This window comes from Nylanderia fulva, unplaced genomic scaffold, assembly GCF_048542155.1.
Source record: "Nylanderia fulva isolate GAGA-0341 unplaced genomic scaffold, ASM4854215v1 Scaffold25, whole genome shotgun sequence".
NCBI lineage: Eukaryota > Metazoa > Arthropoda > Insecta > Hymenoptera > Formicidae > Nylanderia > Nylanderia fulva.
Window position 1 is genome coordinate 1,093,376 of NW_028190314.1, and position 21,311 is coordinate 1,114,686.

At 35.8% G+C, this 21,311-nt stretch overlaps 1 protein-coding gene across 7 annotated transcripts in view; it reads right to left on the reverse strand.

Annotated features, from left to right (window-relative positions):
- The window catches only part of HDAC4 (histone deacetylase 4), a 122,052-nt gene that overhangs the window by 64,802 nt on the left and 35,939 nt on the right, over positions 1-21,311 (reverse strand). For 2 of the 7 annotated variants that reach the window (XM_085483386.1, XM_029315939.2), the window contains exon 1: positions 5,069-5,433. The exons of 4 other annotated variants lie outside the window; for them this stretch is intronic. The gene's annotated coding sequence lies outside the window, so the exon portion shown is untranslated. Of the gene's footprint in view, positions 1-5,068; positions 5,434-9,951; positions 10,029-15,217; positions 15,357-21,311 lie in introns of those variants that run through there. One more of the 7 variants, XM_085483385.1, reaches the window with a different exon arrangement.

Genomic DNA, 21,311 nt, shown 5'->3' on the forward strand with positions numbered 1-21,311 from the left:
CTTCATCGCCACTTTCGTGTCTAATAATATACTCCTCTCGATCGCGCAGCTCTTGCGTACACACACACACACACACACACACACATATCCTATACATATGTATGTATACTTGTCGCACGTGGAACGAGTTTCAGATATATATGCGTAAACAAGAGCGGCAAATGTAAAGGCAAGCTTTCGAACCCCTCATCATGCGCGTGGTATATGGTATTGAATTCTTAAAGAACCTTAAAGTGTGTAGATATGTATATAGACATGGGCATCGCATAAATTTACACCCGACGAATCCGGCGAGTCGGCGAAACTTTCGCCGACTCACCGATGGCATTTAATTTTAATTTCGCATCGATGTTGGAAAATTTCGGTCGCGTATGCAAAGTAACGTTCGTTGATCCTTCTACTCTCTAATAAAAAAAAAAAAAAAGAGGAATAAAACCAAATAAACATTTTTCAGATTTTTCGCTCGCGTAATTTCCTTCACAATGACAGATAAAAATGCATTCTGTTGATAACCTAAGTTAATCTGTTCACTAACGAAGAGTAAATTGGTCCAGATCTTTTTATATCTACGTATTCAATTAAAATGAAAACTTTCGAAAAAAAACATTTATTTCTATTTTATTATTTTATGTAGGTTGAGCATATTTATTTTAAAGTGTGACATGATTAATAAATAACAAAAAACAACTAGAATTATATTTATATTTATTAAATTATTAATTTATATTTATTATATTTATTAAAATTATATTATATTTAATTAAATAAAGTTTCTGTGATCTGTATATAAAAATTTAAGATAATATTTTCCATTAGAAAAGATCTGGATGTTCCATATAGCAAAGTTTTGTGAAGCACATTTTTTTCACTCCAACACTTTTTTAAGACTTCAAAGAATTTCTCGAGCAAATCCCAATAATTAATATTGACTTTGCAAAGTATGGTGCTTAAAATTCGAAAAAAATTACGATGTTAATATCTGTGTGTCGGCTTAATTATCAAGTTCATCACTGGCGATCGTTCATTATTATAGCGACAGTTGCGAGAACTCACTATGTGGGTCGAGACACGAGGAGAACGAACTTGCGATCCGTTGCTCCGCGAAAGAAGTGACCCGCGATGATATCGTGCGTTTTATGAGGGGAAAGTTTCTATATCTCATCTGTTTCTTTCACTCTTGTATGTGTGCGTGTAATATGTACGGGTTACACGGTTACGTGGGAAACGACGACAGCTTCGGAAGTAAGATTCTTTAACTTCTATATGCCTCGATGAATCGATATGAGCGAGAAAAAAGGTAGGAATCGCGAGATTCCGCGATCCAGGTGAAAATTTAATTCCTCCCTCCTTTCATTAAATTTTATTTTTTGCTTATTGTTTTATTTATTGCTATTTAATTTTTTTGTTTTATACGGTATAGAGAATATTTGATAAAACATTAAACAGATGTAAGTACCGCTGTATAAAAAGAATTTGAAATTTTTACTCTTACGAAAATATTGAAGAATAGCTATTTTTTAGATTATAATCGAATTTCAACTAATATGTAATTATGTCTAAATTAATGTCAGATGATCGTAATATCATTTTAAAAAGGAATTATATATTATTATTATTATTATTATAGAAAATTATTACACAAATGACTTTAAAGTGCACATGTGTGTAATGATGGTCTTTATTAAAAATTATTGTTAATAGCGATCAAAAAATGAAATTTTTTAAAAATAAATTCCGACGATCTTTATATATTTTTGTGCTTATAGTTTACTTGTTGAATTATTGCATTTGTTACCACAAATTTTAATTCATATAAGAATATATTTTGTTTTTACACGCGTAAATCTAATGTCGCCAATGTTTTATATCTGTAAAATTGCAATTATATAAATATATAAAGTGAGGTTTTTATCACAAGTATCATTCAAGTTCGAGCGTGTTTATCGATCGTAGACACGCGCGTCGAATCTACTTAAAAGAATTTCCAATATTCTGCATGTGTGAATCCGCTTAATCTGATTAAACTGTATACCTCAACGTGCTGCTAATTAGTTCGGTAATAATCCACGTTATGCAGGAGCATATATTATTGATTACATAACATTGACAGTTTTGTTGCGTAAATCGCGTAATCAAGATTTCATTACCTCATCTGATTTAAATATAGAGTATTATGTAGTTGTAGATATAACAAAAATAACAGAGTAATAATAAATCGTTGAAAATAAATTTGCCTAGAATTTAAAGAGATCAGAGTACAAAATAAATTTCTATGATGATAGTATTGTCTGCGGTTAGTCATGCTGAGAAAAAAAACTTTGAATAAAAAAAGTGTCAAGTAAAAAGATATTAAATAACATGATGGTCGATTTTCTTGCACACTCCGGATCGCACAGAGATATGCCGCCGATTAATTTGATGTCGGATTCAATGACGTTGCGGAATCAAACAAATATTGTATAAATATACGTCGTGACGTATGTAGTTACAACAATGTTTCTCTTCATTACGCAAAATATTATTTATGCGTGTTTCGCGTGTTGGATAAGGTTACCGAGATATTAATCTCTTATAAACCGGCGCAAATGTCAGGAGATTCTCGTGCGTGTGCAAAAAGATTCTCTCGAAATATCATTGTTCCATTCTACTACTACACATGTGTGCGTTTCGATTCGACAAACGTGGTCGACGTTGCTCGTCATCATTGTATTGCGCGATGCAACTCGTGCGTAAATCTTTCTCGACGCGTTCGCGTCGCGTCGTTTTCGTTCGTTGACCGCTGAAACGACAACGTTCTCTCTCAACTATACGACCGCGATCGATGGATCGAAGTTGTTCTATCATAGGTTTAGTCGCTGTTCATTCAACGCGAATGAAAATGCGGTCCTTCATATCCATTATATCGGTAGCGAGCAGTGTAAATCATCACATTATTTCTCTATTTCGCGACAATGTTTTCAGAAGAGACGTGGACAATTTTTTTCTTTATATAAATTTTATATAAATACATATATATACAAATTTGTTTTTGTTTAACTCTTTCGTGACAATAGTGTTAAAAAATAATTTAATCCAAAATTACATGCGATATGGCAGAAAGTGTATAGAATTAAAATGTACGCGGAGAATTTTCTCTTGTTAGAATTTACTCTGAAAATTATAATAATCGTGGAACAAAACCTATGGTATTGGAAGAAATTTATAAATTTTCTCTGATTAATATTTACCACAATAAAAAATATTAAAATGTACATAAAATATAAAATTAATCGAATATATTTTATATTTTATTGTGATGGATATTAATACTTTTTTATTGTGGTAAATATTAATCAGAAAGACTTATAAAATTCTTCCAATATATACCATATTATCCCACGATTGTTATCATTTTCAGGGTAAATTTTAAGAGAAAATTCTCTGTAAACTTATCACGATTTTAAAAATGCAAATAAATTGCCATCTGATATTTTTGCTATGATGAATCTGGATTGATAAAATATTAAATTATTTCCAGAAAGATCGAATTAGCAATTTTTAATAATAAAGTGCAGTTAAATACGCCGGAGTATGTTTCTAAATATTTTAATTAATCTATTAATATATCTTATAAGAATTTTTAATGTCGGAATAAACAATATTCTAATCTTACAAAGACATCAAATTCCGAAGAAATCAAATCTTTCTCTCTTGCATTAATATTGAAATATGATAAATTATGTATGCTAATTTTAGAAAAACTTAAAAATATCATATTTTTATATTTTTCATAGATTTATTTGCAAAAAAATAATCGGAAAATATAACTTATAATTATTTAGAGAATAATGTATCGTTCTATTATCTCACAATTACTCTCTACAAACGATTATTTACGTAGTCCTTTTATATATTCAAAATGATAAATGATTAACGAATGTAATCATGACTATAATTTTCCATCAAATCCTACAAGGGATATTGATCGTTACTTTGGATAACGCCAATAATATGAATAATAAATAATTTAATATCGAGACCTAATATTTTCCATTAATATTAATATGAAAATACAATGTCGCGCACATTTGTTTGAAATAAATTCGGATCGCGGAAGATTAAAGAGGCGTGTTTAATAAAACCACCGACGCAAGTCGACACGACGCGACGCGCAAACGATCGACTCCGAACGTGGGCGTCGCACACAACAGGTGTTTCCTGCATGCGGAGCGTTTTCCTGCTATTCGAATGAGAGAGAGAGAGAGAGAAATACAACTTTGCTCTTTCTCTCCTATTGACATTTCCTCGTAAACAACAAATTTCTGTAAACGTACATCGTATATTGACGTTCCGAACACGTTCGGCCTCGCATTTAAAAGACTGCAGGACTGTCCGATTTCGTCACATCACGTGGACGCGGAACGTGATCTTTAAATTAGACAAATAAATGTCTGAATTCAATTGACGGCGCATGGTACATATATATACAATATATATATATATTGCGCGGTAAAAAAACATGGACGATCTGTTTTGCTGCGGAAAGAAATATTTATTATCGTATTAAACGCCATGCAGTCTGTTTTCTCGTCGCACTCGAGGATTCATTAATATTTCAATGTCGTAAACCGATTTGATAAAAGCGTGCCGCGCAATCAACGCGAGAGAAATAACAAGAGCGAATGGGAGGGGTCCTTCGAAAGCGCTACGTCTTCGTTTTTGCTCCGATAGTATACGTACTCGCTCGGTGTGTACATGTATTTATCCGGCAAAGATATATTTCCTCCTTCTCTCTCTCTCTCTCTCGGATTCCGAGAACGGCGCGGAAAAAACACGGATTGCGCGCGCATGCGAGTAAAGAGGAGACGAAAAACACGATTTGAATTTTGCATCTTTAGATCCTCGCACGTATAGAAAACGCAATAGTCGAGTAAAGCGAGCACGTCGCTTCGCTCGCATTGCGAAATCGCGAAAATATGGCGGCCGCGCGAGCCTCGAGACGGCGTTCTCGCGTAAAGAACACGAGCGCGCAATAAAAAAAAAAAAAAAAAAAGGGAAGAAAAAAGAGAAGCTAGCATAGTTTGTTTACCTCGTTGAAGTTCGTCGTAGGTCTCCGTCTCTTCCGCTCGCGTAATTCCTAGCGCGAAGAAAGATGGAGATCGAGAAGAAAGGCGGGGACGGACACTCGAAATTTGACACACTACCGGCCGCGTTCAAAACCGTCCTCTCTTTCTCTCTCCCTCTTCGGAGTTACTTGACTTCTCGCACACACGAACGACCGCACACGCACGGACTGTCATCCGCTACTGACAGCGCAATTATTTACGCGCGAGAGAGCGCGCGCGGTTCTTCGCCTCGGACGCGACGCGAAACTCGCGAAACGAAGGTCGCGTCGAACGAACGAGCCAACAGCGGCGGCAGCCGTGACGTCACAGACACGAACCGCGCGGCGGACAAGAGCGAACTACCGTCGCAGTCGCTTCGCGCGCTCCCCACCTAACGTCCCCCCTCCCTCACACCCGCGCCTAACTTCGCACGCTCCCCACCTAACGTCTCTCCCCCCCCTCCGCTCCTAACTTCACGCGCTCCCCACCTAACGTGGGGCTCCGCTCTTCTCTCTCTCTCTCTCTCTCTCTCTCTCTCTCTCTCTCTCTCTTTCTCTTTCAGTGCTGTTCGCGCCACCGCGCGGTCGCCACCGTAGGCCCGATTATTTATAGAATCTCGGCATTGTTGTGTCCACGCGTTCCCTCGCGCTCAGGATCGTCTCTCGCGCTTTCGGCGCCGCGAATCATCCGATCGCACATCTGTATTACATACTCAATTCCGGAAAAATTGTATAATTACCCTGCGATTTTTAATTTTATCGAGATTTATTAATTGTTTGAAAGTTTGAGAACAAATTTAAATTTACTAGTAATTATAAATTTGTCTGAAACTATGTAGCATAATTCGAATTTATTATTAATTATAAGCCTCTCTAAAAATGTACAGAGAAAATTTTCTCTTAGAATTTATCCTCTGAAAATCGTGGTAATTGTGATAATAAAAATATTAATATTTATACCACAATAAGATGTATATATTAATATTTTTGATTGTGGTGAATATTAATCAGAGAAATTCTTAAAAAATTCTTGCAATACCATATTGTTCCACGATTATTTTCAGGGTAAATTCTATAAGAGAAAATTCTCTTCATACGAGGTTTATTAATAATCACAAATAAAATTAAAATTCAAATATAAATTTAACATATATAAGATAGGCAATAAGAGCCAAATCGCGGATGACAGTGCGTTATTCTAAACGAAACTAAATTTTTTTCGTTAGAATTAAATACCTGTGCACAAGGCACCAAATTTTACTTGGACACGGCCAAGATATAAAATTGGAATAATCTCTACAAGAGATTTTTAATTCCATGTACCCCCTATTCCCCCTAAAGAAATAAATGCGAGAGAAAAATATAGATCCGAAAGTCGCAGAATCGGGAATCGAACCCGAGACCTTTCGCTTGCCGGGCGACTGCTCTTCCAACTGAGCTATTCAGATCCTTTCGATTCTATACTTTTCTCTGTTATATATATTAATGTTGGTAAATAAACGCCTTTAAGCCAGCGTGTATAAATTAAGAGTTTAACTAGGCTCTGTAATATAAATATAAATTTAACATATATATGTTAAATTCTATCTTATATATGTTAAATTTATATTTATATTACAGAGCCTAGTTAAACTCTTAAAATTCAAATGTTTAGTATAATATTATTATAATCGCAAACATTAATATATGTATATCACAAGTTTATCTATTTTCTCCATTCGACGAATTTATTTTACGAATGTAACACTAATATAAGCGACCGTATAATTATCTCACGTACACGCACGTGTAAAGAAGTTTATTATAAAGCTTATCTTTAAATATCTCTAATTTTCCTCATTTGGCGCGCACCTAAAATAACCTCTTTTATCTCTCGTTAGGAATATTTGTACGCAAGCAAAATAAGCAATTGTAAATATTCGTGACACGTGTCCAATGCAAACGTTCTGTGCAAATGACGCGAGGATCGAACGAGGAGCAAATGCAAACGGGCGCTACGATAACGTGGGCGGTTTGGTTCGTACGTCATTCTATTCAACTCGGTTTCCTCGTCATAAATAGATGGGGCCCGATTAATCACTGACGAGCAAGCCCAGGGGCTCGCCTTACACTACGATAGAAAAATCGATATTTTCCTTGCGACCGATATTTATATCCCAATCAGTTTATATCCTCCCTCTCGGGTCTACGTCTACCTGCCTACGTGAGAGACGTAATATGTCCGCCAACGTAATACTTTGGCTAACATTTGCTGCTACCATCTACGGAACCGTTAAATTTCTAATAAACGCATCGCGTCGCAATGTTTAATGCTGAACTTGCGCTGCTAATTTTTTTACGATTACGCTGTGGCGTGGATTAAATTAAATCGGCTAATTTAAAAAAATAAAAAAAAAAAACCTATTTTTATAGAAGAGTGCTTCTCAATTTTGCGAAATGTTTTCATCAGAAACTATAAATCAACTTTCCTCTATATAATTTTACTTTCATGCAAATAAATTTTCATTATATTCTTCGATTAATTTGTAATCTTTTTTGCACGTATACATTTGTTTGTTCAAAAATGTGCTCCACTTAAAACTGAAAATAATTTAATATTAATTTAAGATTTTAGATAAAAAATACAGTCGTTAATTCTCGGCTAATCGTCTCTTGGAAATTTGCAGCTTGTATAGGAAGCAAGTTTCAGTATGAAAAAAAATACACGGTAATCTGAATCGGATTAAAAATGCATTGCGCGCTATCGGAAGTCCGTGGGCGCTGCGGCTGGCTGCTCCCGGAAGCTCTCTTATCGCGAAACCTTTGTTTTCTCCGCTTTAATTCACCGAAATCGTACAATAATCAGCCACCGCGTCGCCGGCGTTAATGACACTGCACAGATTACGCTTATCGACTCGTACGGTCATAGTACGGGGAAGAAAAAAATAGTAGACTTAGCCATATCATATTGTATATATCCATTGAAGCTTCCAGCCCGATTATATAAATAAAACTTTTTACTGCGCGTGTATGTGTGTGTGTGTGTATGTGAATTTGTCAATATATATTAAATATAAATTTTATTACGTAAAAAGAATTTCCTTCACATTAATAGCAAATCTTGAAGTTTTTCAGATTTCTTAATTATTTGATAGTAAATTTTTTTATATGAATTTTTGTCAAATTTTACAATTATAGAAATGATATTTAAAATATCGCCAAAAATACAAAATATCGTACATTTTTTTAAATTTAAATATTTAATGTTAAAAACCTTGTTAAAAAATTCCGATAAGAAATGATAGAGTTCCTCTCTTCCTCCAAAAAAAATTTCGATTTCAAATCTGTCAAAGGGTCTGTTATTACAATTATGGTAAACAGTTTTAGGAAATTCTATTCATTGTATAGAATCCTTTGTATCGTATCTTAATAAGTCGAATCGGTTCAATCGGAACAGAGAAATCCATTTGTCAATATTTCCTTTACCGTGCCATTGGTAAGCCGGACAAGCAGTATTATTTCGCTCGTTCTTGGATTAATCATGTCGCTGCGCAAATTGACATTTGGTCCGAGATCGCGCTCTCTGACGCAATCTCGGCAGCGCGCGCGTGCGGTTACAGCAGCAGCGGATTTGCATTTTGCGAAAGAACAAAGTGCGTCGTTACCCGAAAAATTTATATCAAACATCGCGACTGGTGAATAATGTATGAAGGCTGTCAAATTGATTGAATTGAAAAACGTGCGATAAAATATCATTAGAGCGTAGTTTCTATAAATACATAAAAAGAGAATAAATTTCTCGCGCATTTCCAATCGCGATTAATAAATGTAACGATATCATTATTACAAAGTCAAATTTAAAAGAAGGAAAAAATAACAAGAGTGTGATATTCTTTATATGACTATTTTGGACTCGGAAAAAATACGGTTAATTTTAATTTCTTGTATTTTAAATTCATATTCTTTCTTTTCTCGAAATACATAGGTAATCGAAATTCATTTCTCGCACAAAATTTTCTCAAAAGGAAAATTCGTTTATGTTTATATTACATTTCCTTCCCTATCAATCACGCTCTGCGATATCGATGCGTCATATATATTTGGAAAATGCATGATCTCCTATATTTTGTAAACCACAGGTGGTTTCCTTCAGAGAGTCGCGACTAGCAAAACTGTTGTAAAGCGAAAGAGAAAAGTCGCTGACGAGTTCCTCGCGTGTAATCTTTGACGAGCGCGGTTCTTCCCCGTGGATCTAATTCGATCGACGGTGGAATTTTTTTTTCAGTCGCCGGCTAAAAAAAGAGCCATCTTCCAATCACATGCCACCCTCCAAAAATAGCAGACAAGGTCACGCTAAGCGGGTTTTCCCTTCGTCCATCACCAACCGTAACCCTCCACCCTAATCTCTATCGATCCATCGACTTGGATACATTAAACGCACATCGGTCAGATAAAAACTAACAATTTCGTGAATACCGATTGTTGTTAGGCGAAAAGGATGCACGGAAAATCGTCGAATGATTCGTTTTAATCGCGAACCGATCGGTGGAACAAGTATAATCGCGCTTTTCTCATTTGTAGAAAAAAAAGTTCGCGAAAAAGCGTTGAATAGAATTTACCATTTAAAAAAGCTCTATGTATTTTAATACTCTGCAATAATCTTCTTTCGTGTTTACTTATTATATAGAGACGCGGAACATCCGAGAGGCAGCCAAGTACAATAATTTCAATAATATACGAACCATGTATAGCGATGTATTTTTATAATTTGTGTAAAAGATGATACAGCAAGTCAGGCGGCTCTAATACATTCAGAGTCTCTCGTTTACTTCGAGGCTATTTATAGGATCGCTCGATATGATGTACTGATTTTATTTTTAGCTGCTTACCTAGCTACAGCCCTTTCACCCCTTCGGCATGACACCCTCGTGACAACCGAGCACGCGAAAACTGCCTGGATATTTACCTGAAAAAAAGGTAAATTATTTTTTTGAAACTATATAGAGAAAATAATATGTAATCGATAAACATGTTTATATAATGTCTGAGATGAATTTAGAGAACCTTTATCGCAATATATAGATATTTTTTTATGCAGCAAATTCCAGGAAATGAAATCGATATTTAATACCGGCTATTGTAAACATGGTTAAAAATAGATTAAAAAATTATTACAGTGTAAAATTATTTACAGTTATGAAACATTAAAAAAAGCTTTGTAAACATTTATAAAAAATCTTTAATATAAAAAAGAACCTGTTTGTGTTACAAACCGATTCTTTATAAATGTCAGATAAATTTAATAATCGGAAACAAATATAGTAATTCATATAAAAAAAATTATTCAACATGCAAAATTTGCTCTCTCTTATGAAGGAATTACTTTTTACAGAAGATCTGATTTTTTAATTAATGACTGTTGCGTATTTAATTTCGACGAGTTCAATTTTCGATCGGAAAAAATTATAATCTTCTATAAGCAATTAACGCGTTTTCGTAGAAAATGGGAAACACGCGTGGAGATTATATTTTTAGAAATTCATTTTATTCACGGCATCGAAATATCGCTCCTCAAAATTATGCCGATTTTATTTCCCGTTTACACGTTTCTCCCTGGCTAAATCATATCCTTCTTCGATGAAAATCGCAAAGTTCAACGAGACTCTCGTGATAGACTCATGCGAAAAACCAGGCGCAAGGATCGCATCGAGCTGTCTCGATCTCAGCATGAGGTCGTCCGAAGCGTATAAATACGCGTCTTTAAAAAGCCGACCGTTCCGCTTTTAAAAAACCGCGTATCGTAGACGACTCGCTCTCGGGGTGGCTCGTGTTTCTACGGAGTGTCATTTTACTCCGTGGAAAATAAAACGATTGTAATAAACTATGATATAGCTCATTTGCGATCCATCGCTTTTAAAAGCGCAGCATTAAAAAAAAACTTGAAAAGTTGGATAAAAATAGCCAACAAAAAATCCAAATTTGTCTTATTTAAAATAAAATACTTTTCGTCGATCTAAAGGAAAAGAAAGAATCTATATATCATTATGTCACAGTTGACGAATTAAATAATAATTTTTTAAATAAGATAAATTTGGATTTTTTGTTGGCTATTTTTATCCAACTTTTCAAGTTTTTTTAAATGCTGCGCTTTTATAAGCGATGAATATATATATATATATTCTATTTGAATAATTGATTTAAAACAGGTTTGTATATCCTTCTCTAAATAAGACATCTGAATCCTTTGTCCGAATTGGCAAAATTGCTTATTGTGCAAGACAGTATAATGGTATACGTAAAGTATCGGGACGTAAAGAAACAGCTCGGTTAGGCGGGCACTCTCTCTTTCTCGCGGTATCTAACACAGCGGACGCATGTGTGTGCTAGTACGAAAATAGTGACCGGCTCGTTCGAAAATACCGACCGCTAAAAATACGGACAAAAATAAACGTCCACACGTGTGAAAACACGCATTAATATTCGCCGCTCGTCCAACGGGCCGACGTTTCCATGCCACTGTACAGTGAAAGAGGACTCGCGTCCAAGCGCGGGTGGCAGACAAAGACGGACACAGGGTAAGTTTGACGAGGATGGAAAAAAGAAAAAAATGTTAAAAGAACAGAAAAATCTGACGGTGGCGAGCGGAGCTAGGAGGGCGTAGGATGAAGCGTGAGAAGAGACGAGAAAAGGCGGTAAAGTGCAGCGAGCCTCGCTCAAGCATCGTCTTTAAACAAATTTTCTTTCATCATGCCGATACCCGCGGTGTCTTAAACTACGAAAATAGACTCAGAATCGCGTCCTAAATTCCTCGAGTCGTTTCCCGATTACCCAACTACGTAAAGATTAGTTGGCATGATGAATGCGTGTTGTGTATACTTTCTAACATATATGTATACTGATAATAATTAATTTTAAATCGCTAGTCAATTAATAAACCAGGGTATATTTATTTTTCGACCAATACTAGTTATAATTACAATATTAGATAAAATTGGCAATTTTTTTAAGTATACGTTTAAAAAGTAATACAAAATTTAATCGTGTATTACGTTGTTTTTAAAATTCGTTGTGTCATGATGAGATTCTGTTATACATTAATCCTTAGTTAGAGATTTTAGAAGATCAATTTTTATATTTTCTCAAATATCTCGAGTCGTAGAAATCTGATGACATTTGTACCGATATATTCTTTTTTCTTACTGTCTGACGTATCGATTAAAAAAAATACTTCAAAATAGCTTCTTTAGATCCAAAAATATAAACAAAAAAAGACTCTGGGTTACTCTAACCCATGAGTGGTAAAACAAGGTGGCCAAAAATGAGTGGTAACTGAGGGTTAATATGACACAACGAATTCTCTCGTATAAGAACAAAATTGACAAAAATGTGCTTAAATCGTGTGGAGAATCCGAAAATGTGATGATCATTCTGATCTAATTTTATTACTCATAACATTTACTTGAATAGGACCAAAACCTGATGGTCGAAACATCGTAATAAATAAAATAATTATATATAACTAGTATTGGTTAAAAAAATGAATATACCCTGATATATGTATACATTTCAAATGTGTAAAAACTCATTTCGTAAATTCGATTGTTGGAGAAATTGTTTGATCAAACTATTACTATGATACAATCGATTGCAAGAATTTGTCTTAAAAAAAAAATTTGTAGATTGTTATCAAAAATCGAGAAATGATATAAGTAGCAAAATAAGTGTCGGATTTTTTGTAGAATACACGTGCTCAAAAATTCTTAACATTCTTATTTTCTTATATCACTATAATATACATATTTTCTAAAAACTCCGAATATAATTGAGAAATAATTCCTTTGTGCTATTAGTGCTTATTAGTGACATTGCACTTTATGAAGCGTATACAAAGTAGATAAAATTGACAAATTTTTTCAAGTACGTTTAAAAAGTAATAAAAAATTTAATCGTATATTACGTTGTTTTTAAAATAAAAGTACAGGGGAAATTCTTCTCTTGCGTATACAGAATATACTTATATACTCGTATATACTGCTGTTCAGCAGCATAGAAACTGACAAGTTAAAGTTTTTAAAAATGAGTAAAATAAGGAAATTTTGTGGCATTTGTATCGTTTATCATGATCATTCCTCGATTCCCTCGGCTGCGAGATACGCGCTTGTACATACATATATATGTATATACGAAAGTTCGCGGATCCGACAGAAAAATCGCTAGGCGAGAGAGAGAGAGAGAGCGCGGCCTGGCGCCATCGTGACAGCGCGAAGCGGCGCCGTTTTCTGACTCACGACGAAAAAGACGGCGTGACACATACACACACACAATGCGACGAGAAGAAGGGTGGCCGCCACCCGCGCCCTCGCGCGCGATCGTGGTGTTGCCAGGGGTAACCCTGATATTCGCGCGCGTGACCCATAATCGGCGCGAAATGCGCCAGTGCGTCATCCCCGCAGCGAAGAGTTCACGGGGCGATCTTGATATTGTAACATTTACGCTCGAAGATAAATATTCAGCGGAAAAAATAATGCCCATGTGCGAATCTCAAAAAGACTCAGTACTGACTCAATACTGGTGCCAGAGTCGCCAGTACTGGCTGACGTTCTGGGCCAGTATAAGTTGAGATCGAGGTCATTATTGGGACAATGTCGGAATGATAACACGGGTCCCAGTCTCGGCGCAAACTTTGGCCCGACACAGAGTATTAGTACAGAGGCAACGTTGATCGCCAATGTTGGGCCAACTCTTGATGCCAACTTTGGCCCGACACAAAGTATTAGTACTGGGACAACATTCATTATCAGTATTGGGCCATATTTATTAGTCTGTATTGGGCCAAATCTAACATTAGAATAACCGATATGTTTAAAATCATTATAAATTAATGTTTCAAAATAAAAATATTTGTTGTCATACACCAATGTATGGCCCAATGTATCCCCAGTGCTGATCCAATATATACGATTTTATCCAACATAACTTTTATCATCCTAGTACTATTTCATGTCTCGTCCCCAGTGCACGCTCAGTACTGATACGATATTTGGCTTGGTATAGAAAATATTTTGTGTCAGTACGGTACACAAACATTGGTCCAATTTTCTTCCAGTATACTTGAACCGGTACTCGTGCTGCAGACAAAGTTGCTTGCTTCCCAGTAATCCGACACGAGTCGACTCAATACATGCCCAGTACTGAGACAATTCTCGGCCATCAATTATTACCATTTTCGGCCTTATAAACGATCAGTACTGAGACGAGACTCGGCAGAATATGATTGCATGGGAGTATTGGTACAGTACCAATTACCGAGACTGGTACAGTATTGATCTGGTGGTTTATCCGTACTGGGACAGTACCACCTATCAAGTCTTGGCAGCCAATATTGTGTCACTTCTGGGCCATGTTGACAACTCTAGCAGAAGCCCGACATTCGTACATGGGTGAGGGTAAAGATGTCATTGAGTTAAAAACATGCGGGATTGCATCAATCATCCCGGAAAATTAATCTTTATTAGACGCATAAATAAGATAAATATGTTGCATTTATCAAGATTATTTTACGTTGAATGGACACAAAATATGTCAAAGAATCAATTGAAGCGACCAAATCCAACAGAAATTTGTATTCATTAAAACGACGTTTCGACCATCAGCTGGTGGTCCTTATCAAGTACAATCTTCAGTAGTCAATATACCAGTTGACATTCCAAACAACGCAAATAAAACATTAAATTACAAAAATTCTAAGCATTCTATCAGTATGAAACTTTGTTACGAAATGGAATATTGTGCTAGATTCGGTCGCTTGAATCCTTTTATTTATCCTTCGATTGTTCCACTAGCGATTTAAAAATTCAATAAAATATGTCGTTATTTTTTATAAAGAATTTTAAACAAGATTTTGATTTTCTATCAAACTTTAAATTTCGTTTTTGCCGTGTAAAAGAAACAGATGACTATAACAGTGTCAAGAAACTAAAATCGAATTACCTCCACTACTAATAATCGCGGATAACAATTTTATTGTTCCAAAACCAGGTTTTGCTCCCTATCTTTTCCCTTTCTCCCAAACACAAATGATTATTATCAGAGTGACTCGATGCGTTATTCTATCACGTCTCGACTCGGAAAGACGATAATGAAAACATGACTTACTTAGCACAATGACGTGAAGGAACCGAGTTTCCCGAGATAATTCCCTAAAAACTTTGCCGATGAAAGAATGAAGCGAACGTTAGGACCAGCCACTTTCCATTGGCTTTTCTCGCGCACTCCATCAGTCGAAGGCGACCGTCAGCGCCGTCATCGTTGTCATCGTCGTAGATTAACAGGTAGGGACCGTTTCGCCACTCCCGCCACTTCGATCTGTCGGTCGGGGTGAGGAAGGACGGTGCGGGATATGCCCGGGCTATTTATAGCGTCATAGGTCTTTCGTGGGAGGATCGAGTGGGACGAGGCTGCGCGACAACCGGCGGCGGCGGCGGCGACGGGCAAAAGCGAGCAGAGGGAGGTGGAAACGTGTCAGGGGTGGCGTTCGAGGAATCCAAGGGAGACGGCGGTCTAGGGTCTTCGAGAGGAAGGGGAAACCGGAGAAGCGAGAGAGAGAGAGAGAACAAGGCGGTGAAGGTAAGAGTGAGGAGGAAAGCAAAGGGCAAAGAGAGACGAGGTGGTGGCTATAAATAGAACCGGCATTCAGCCCGTGGACCCTTCTAGGGTGACCTTTGCGAGAGAGAGAGAGAATCGACTTACAGGACGCTATTAGGCTAGGTTATTGGGTTCACCCTCGTCTCTTCTCTTTCTATCTCTCCCTTCTGGGTTGGGCGCCGGCCGCGAATCTAGGTTATGTTTACTACCCCCTTCCCACCCCCTCATCCCTCCCCCAGCGACCCTGTCGAGCGGCGCCGCTGCCACTTTCCTCGAGCGAGAATGTTGTGCTGCGAAAACGCGCGACACGCATCTCCTGGTATATGCATATATTTTCTTTCTCGTGTAAGTATATGTATATTTTGCAAGCTGCAAAACTGGTAGACGAGGATTAAGATTCCGAATGAAAAAAATATTAAAAGATGTAAAAATCTCTGAAGTCACCAGATGATAATTAAAAATGGTAGTAATTTAATCAACGAACTCTGGCTATTTAATAATCTTTATTTAATATTCACGACGTTTCGGCCATGGGTTTCGGCCCTTATCAAGTGCTAAAACACAACTTTCTATATAGAAACTTAATTTCTGATCTTAAAATGTGACATGATATAATGTGAAACAATTAACTATATTGAAAAAAATATTGCAAGCGGTTAATTTGATATTGTTTTTGAAGAAACGGATCGAGTGTCATCATCCTTCGCGATTTAGCTCTAAAATAATTCTATTATACCTCCTTTGAAAATACATTCATCCTTATCACTTTGGGAATCATAATCATATTATATTGTGGTATACGTAAAATGAAAATACTGTATTTAATATTATAATAATATTAAATTTCGAGGAAATGAAATTTCCCAGAGATTCAGTTTATATAGTACAGGTAACATTCGAGAATAAAATTAATTAGAGGTATCATTTTTCAAATCATTTTTGATTTCGAAGCTTTCAATTCTCCTAAATGTGAACTTCATATTCAAACCAATTTTACTCATTTTCGTGAAATATTTAATAAACTATTCGTAGATATGGATTTTTCACTTATATTTTGATAATATATATCTCGTACTTTTCATATTTTTTCGTATTTTAATATACATCTCGTAATTTTCATGCTTTTAATGTTATACGTCTGTGAAAATATTAATTTATTAAGAGATTTATTAACAGATTATTATATAAAAATCATAGAATTATGTTAATTAAAAAAGATATCAAATATTCAAGCTGTATACGATATTAAATATTTGGAGAAAAATATTATATTCCAAACTGTATGATAAAATTGTATTGTAATTTGTAAATAAAATTTAATTTTATTAAATAAATAATTTATATGTTTCATAGCAGCTATATAAATAAGAGCACCACGCACGTGGATGTTAATGGAAGACTGAATGAATTTAAGGTAGAAAACTGTAGACATCTTGATTACGAAATGTCAAGTTGAAAATTCGTAAAGGTTTGTCCAAATCCGAAAGAGACAAAAGGATTGAAAATGAGAATAAATGGAAAAATAAAGCGCTGTTGAAAAAGAAACAACGATGGAACGAACTTTGATTACCGATCTTTCCACCATGGAAGGAACGATCGCTTTGATCAGTGGCCGGGAGCACCAAAGTAAATGCACGATATAATATGTCGGGATCAAAGCAACCATTCCTGCTAACAAAAGCAAAAGTTTAATCAAATTAAGCCGAAATCATGTATTGTAATTAAAAAAGCTATTTCCATCATTAGCAATTTGATGTATTTCATAATACACATATGTATATACGTGTATTCCTACTTTATTATATTTCCGCACACAGTTTCATATTTTTATATCCTGCTCTGCATTACAATAGAAGCCAATACGAGACTACATGTCGTACATTATACAAATGTTGGAAACGTATAACGCGGCAGCGTTATAATGGAATAATTTTAATTAATTTTTTCGCGATACGATTGTGTATTCCGATTTGTATATTAAGCAAATATAAAGTACAAGGCCAAATTAAACATGGAAAGTTGATTAAAATTTAACGCTTCAACGCAACAGCGATCACTTTTATAAAATTGGTTCGGAATGAAAATTAATCTATTATTAATCCAACTAATCTTTAAACTATTCAATCATAATTTAAAATCTTGAACAGATCTATTTTTTCCCAAATTTTTCGCCGGATTTATTTACCGAATTTTCTATCGAGAAACAAAAAACCAATTACTCTTTATACACGAAACGTTATTAATTACTGGTCAAAGTGAATTGGCAACAAAGAACTTATCGTCGATGGCGAAACGGAAATCGTTGCGTGCGATGACTAAATTTGCGCCCGAGCAACCTGTCACTCTTGCATCGGTCGCGAGAGACTTTGGCCAAGCGCGAAATCGAGCACAATTTGTGCCAAACGCACGCGACTAACATTAGCCTTATATACCCTCTCCGGATGCGGAGGCGCGCGAGAAACAACCATTTTGGATTTCGACTTCGTCCTAAGAAGAATCGCTCTTGTCCACTACAAATAGATTCGTATTAATAACTCATACTTCGGTGCTAAATGTGGCCGCTTGATACTCGGCCCGAAATAACATATGCGATCTTTATGTAAGAAAACTCGGACGACCATATTTAGCATTAAATGTGAGATGTAAATATAGATCGTAATTCAGCGAAATTGAAATAACATATCCGACGAAAATCGAAGTTAAAATCTTATATATTATATTTAGAAGGCACCGCGATATTTTTCAAACTCTATTTGTAAATACTATCAATATTGCAGACAATTACAAAAAACTGTACATGGGAGTGTATTTATATATGAATTCGACGAATTACAAGTATATTTCTCTTTATTTAAGAAGACAATTTTATAACATATTTTATATATATTTTCCACATTTATATTTTTAGAAAATTAATTTTTCTTTTCTTAAATAAATTATTTATTTAATAAAATTAAATTTTATTTACAAATTACAATACAATATCATACAGTTTAAAATATATTTTCTTCCAAATATTTAATATCGTATACAGCTTGAATATTTAATATCTTTTTTAATTGACATAATTGTATGATTTTATAACATATATATATATATATAATGTGTAGAAATTTATGTATTTTATATATATTTTTCACACATGGATATTTTTATAAAATGAATTTTTCTTTTTAAAATAAAAAGAAAAATATTATCAACTCGTAGAATTTGTAACCGGATTTGTCAAGATTCCGGGGCACCCTATATACATAACATACGTATGTATCACCGCATAAAAGGGTAATAAATGTCCGGCGCCATCGCGCTGAAGTATCTCGCAGTTTAAAAGTATTTCACTGCTATCTCGATAAGAGTTAAAATTTATTGAAATGTCCCACTTGGGGTAAGATTTAGAGGTACAATTTCGCTACGAATTGCATTAAACGCGAATGGAAGAAGGGAGAGATGAGCGGGCGACGCCTATATTTTTCATCGCGCATTGAAAGCATTTTATGCGAGCGTCGATGAAAAATGCAGCAAAGAGCAACGCGGGATGAGTAATCGATGACAACATTGGTCGGTGCAGCAACGGACGAAAATAGAAACGTTTCACGTGCGCGATCGATCGGCGTGTTTTTCAGGCTACGGCTTTCGCCGTGAATTCAATTTTTTTTTTTTTTTTTTACGAGCGCGCATCTAGCGTCCATAACTCTCAACGTCACGAGCAATTGCACATTGGAAATAATTCTCACGGATGTATATCATTTTTGCATGGAGGCAGTTGTGATCCAACGTGATTACAAACGGCTACAAAATACAGCGGCGACTTTTTATTTACGACACATTTTCTGTCGGTATAGATCCCTCGTTATTATCTTTCGCTTCCCTCGATTGCGATAAATTATCAGAACGTTTCGCATCGCTACCGGAATCTTAATTCTTTTTGTCAATCGCGCGAAAAACACGGATATATAGAGGGACTTTCCTCGACCTAGCTTTCGATACGCTCGCGAAAAAGAAATGTCAATTAATTGTTTTCGCTTGTCAGACGGATATGACAGGAATTTGTGGGAGAAGCGAGAAATCGAACTCGTTAACCCTAAAGGATCGAAATCAAAGGATGAGACGCGCTATTTCTGCGAAGGCGAAGAAATGGACGGAAGCTGCAACGGCAATAGAAGCACCAGCACTATTTTACCATCTACCACCCACACGCGAACACAGGGCGGCAGGCTGTAACAAAATTAGCGCGGGCACAATGCGAACCCGCCTTCGCTCGAGAAAATAGAATTGGCAGGCGACCAACACAGAGTCTTGAATAGATTTCAAGCTATATGGATCCTCCTTCGCTTCCCTCCTCGCTCGCTCGTTTGGCCATCTTGTCTTCTCTCCCATCCATCCCTTTGTGTGACGCAACGAGTCCTCATCGCACTCGTTATTGCACTCGTTTATGCGCGAGAGTGAACGCTCAAAATTAAGCAAGGGAATATGCTTTAATATCCTAAACTAATCCTAAAGTAGGGTGCGATATACGTACAAAGTGGAACGATACTCGGGTCGATCGAGGAAAATTTTTACCACCGATTACTTTTGTTAATATTATGTATAAAAATCTATCGGATTACGTGTACAAAAATTGGAGTCAAAATAGAAAGAAAAAGAACTCTCACGTGTGTAAAGAGATGAATAGATTCGAATCATTTCGCGGTGCTGTTATTTCCGTTTCATCCCATCTTCCACGACATATTTCTTTGATAAATCGCGACATATTTGTTACAGATGGTTTAAGTTAATTGCCGACGACTGGAAGCGAGTCGACATGAAACGGCAGCGTTTGGTATTCGATTAGGGAGCATCATCGGAGGGAGAAAGAGAGCCGGTGAGGTGCTGAGAGAGGGCGAAAATAAATCGTGTCGACGAAAATAAACGCGCGGCCGCTATTTTGTGTGCGCCTCGACGGCCGCGTGTCGGTATTAACGGCAATGTGTGACGCTAGGTCGATTGTGTGCATGCGCGCGCGGTATGCGGCAAATTCGCTAATCCTACCCCGAGTATACGTATATATACGCCGAGAGAGCACGCCGCTCGTGTAACCCGTGCCGATGCTCCGAATATTCGGGGCGAGCCCGAATATCGCGTCCATTGTGTGCGTATATATATATATATATTATATACAGGGTGTCCGGTAACTAACGGACCAATGATTAAGGGCAGATTTAATTTTATTAAATAAATAATTTATTTAAGAAAAGAAAAATTAATTTTCTAAAAATATAAATGTGGAAAATATTGTATATAAAATATGTTATAAAATTGTCTTCTTAAATAAAAAGAAATATAGTTTTAATTCGTAGAATTCATATATAAATACACTCCCATGTACAGTTTTTTGTAATTGTCTGCAATATTGATAGTATTTACTAATAGAGTTTGAAAAATATCGCAGTGCCTTTTAAATATAATATATAAGATTCTCTGGCCAATTTGGAGACGATTTTTCCTTAGCAAAAATGTTGAGAAGTCAATCATTTTCGAGTTATAAGCGATTGAAAAAAAAAATGGGTTTTTCGAAAACTATACGTTTTGGAGTTAAAAGTCTAACATAATTATATTCTTCGGTTAA